This window comes from Bombina bombina, chromosome 3 (assembly GCF_027579735.1).
Source record: "Bombina bombina isolate aBomBom1 chromosome 3, aBomBom1.pri, whole genome shotgun sequence".
NCBI lineage: Eukaryota > Metazoa > Chordata > Amphibia > Anura > Bombinatoridae > Bombina > Bombina bombina.
Window position 1 is genome coordinate 933,702,365 of NC_069501.1, and position 2,847 is coordinate 933,705,211.

Genomic DNA, 2,847 nt, shown 5'->3' on the forward strand with positions numbered 1-2,847 from the left:
TGCTGTTTCTGTGATCTTCAATTTGAACTACAAACTGTTATTTTGCTTATCAGTCAGTGAATCTTTGAAAATAATTTAATTGTTCTATGTATTTGTTCCTGCATTCTGAGTTCCACACAGCCTAACCCCTCACAAGGTGGGGGGGGGGGGGTGTCTTGTGGAGTGAGCCAATAAATTCCACAAGATTGGGGTCTTGTGGAGAAAATCTTGTATAGTGGAAGGTGAAGAGGTAACACAAGAGATGTTGAGAAGGTGGTCATTAAATTGGTTGATATTTGCCTTAGTTAAAGAGTTATCTTAGGTGAACTCATGAGTGTGCACATTTGTTTTTCCATCTGGCAGCAGTGTTTGCAACACAGAAAACCAAAGTTAACAATGAAATACAAAGTAGCAAACACTGCTACCAAATAAAAATAAAGACACATGCTTGCTTTTAAGGTCCTATCAGCCTACCTTTATTTACTTTTGAACAAAGGATACCAACAGTACAAAGCAAAGTTAATAATATAACTAAATTCTAAAGCTGTTTCAAATTGCATTCTTTCTGAATCATGAATGTTTAATTTTTACTTTACTGTCCCTTTAAGTAATATGTACTTGCAATTAAGTTTCCATTACCTAGTGTTGACTGGTTTTGAGAGAATGAGGAGTATGAACATTGCTAGAGTGATGATAGGTTATTTAATCTGTGATGGAGTCTATTGTGTTGTTATAGTGTTACCTTAAATTATTTAAAAGTGCATTAGTAGTGTTACACGTTATAATAATGCCACGCATAAATAGATATTACTTCCCAATTGCCACAGGTTAAATGTGTTTGTAAGTAAATAATGAGCTGCTGATGTTTTTAGAAAATTAGGACACGTGTCTAAACTGTTTTATATGACTATCAAAAATTAGAGGGGAAAAAAACAAAAAACTAAGGGCTTCATTTCTGCAACTGTGGGGGAAGATTTGGTATTAAAATCAGCCCCAGTTATAACATGATTGGTTGTGCGAGAGCAGTGGGAAGGATTGCACCTTTTACATCTCATAACTTCCTCTAGTGATGGGAACAATGTTCACCAGCAGCTTAATAAATAGAGGTCTAACTCATTTTAGTGAGACTTGAAACTATGGATTTTATAATGGCTCCAAAGTGCTCTACCCCTGCACTGTTTGAAAAAACATAATTTATGTAAGAACTTACCCGATAAATTCATTTCTTTCATATTGGCAAGAGTCCATGAGCTAGTGACGTATGGAATATACAATCCTACCAGGAGGGCCAAAGTTTCCCAAACCTCAAAATGCCTATAAATACACCCCTCACCACACCCACAATTCAGTTTAACAAATAGCCAAGAAGCAGGGTGATAAAGAAAGGAGTAAAAAGCATCAGCAAAGGAATTTGGGAATAATTGTGCTTTATACAAAAAAATCATAACCACCATAAAAAGGGTGGGCCTCATGGACTCTTGCCAATATGAAAGAAATTAATTAATTAGGTAAGTTCTTACATAAATTATGTTTTCTTTCATGTAATTGGCAAGAGTCCATGAACTAGTGATGTATGGGATAGCAATACCAAAGATGTGGAACTCCACGCAAGAGTCACTAGAGAGGGAGGGACAAAATAAAAACAGCCATTTTGCTGAAAAAAATTAATCCACAAAGGCAGGGCTTTACCAGACTCCAAATAAGCTTGATGAATCAAAAGCTTTAACCACAATGCCAAAGAAATGGCAGAAGCCTTCTGACCTTTCCTGGAACCAGAAAATATAACAAATAGACTAGAAGTCTTCCTGAAATCTTTAGTGGCTTCTACATAATATTTCAGAGATCTCACCACATCCAAAGAATGTAAAGATCTCTCAAAAGAATTCTTAGGATTAGGACACAATGAAGGGACAACTATTTCTCTATTAATGTTGTTAGAATTCACAACCTTAGGTAAGAATTTAAATGAAGTCCTCAAAACTGCCTTATCCAGATGAAAAATCAGAAAAGGAGAATCACAAGAAAGAGCAGATAATTCAGAAACTCTTCTAACAGAAGAGATGACCAAAAGGAACAACACTTTCCAAGAAAGTAGTTTAATGTCCAAAGAATGCATATGCTCAAATGGAGGAGCCTGTAAAGCCTTCAGAACCAAATTAAGACTCCAAGGAGGAGAGATTGATTTTATGACAGACTAGATACGAACCAAAGCCTGAACAAAACAATGAATATCAGGAAGTTTAGCAATTTTCCTGTGGAATAAAACAGAAAGAGCAGAGATTTGTCCTATCAAGGAACTTGCAGACAAACCTTTATCCAAAGCATCCTGAAGAAACTGTAAAATTCTAGGAATTCTAAAAGAATGCCAAGAGAATTTATGAGAAGAACACCATGAAATGTAAGTCTTCCAAACTCGATAATAAATCTTTCTAGAAACAGATTTATGAGCCTGCAACATAGTATTAATGACTGAGTCAAAGAAACTTCTATGACTAAGCACTAAGCGTTCAATTTCCATACCTTCAAATTTAATGATTTGAGATCCTGATGGAAAAACGGACCTTAAGATAGAAGGTCTGGTCTTAATGGAAGTGGCCAAGGTTGGCAAATGGACATCCGAACAAGATCCTCATACTAAAACCTGTGAGACCATGCTGGAGCCACCAACAGCACAAATGATTGCTCCATGATGATTTTGGAGATCACCCTTGTAAGAACTAGAGGCGGGAAAATATAAGCAGGTTGATAACACCACAGAAGTGTTAACGCATCCACTGCTTCCGCCTGAAGATCCCTGGACCTTGACAGGTACCTGGGAAGTTTCTTGTTTAGATGAGATGCCATCAGATCTATTTCTGGAAGCCCCCA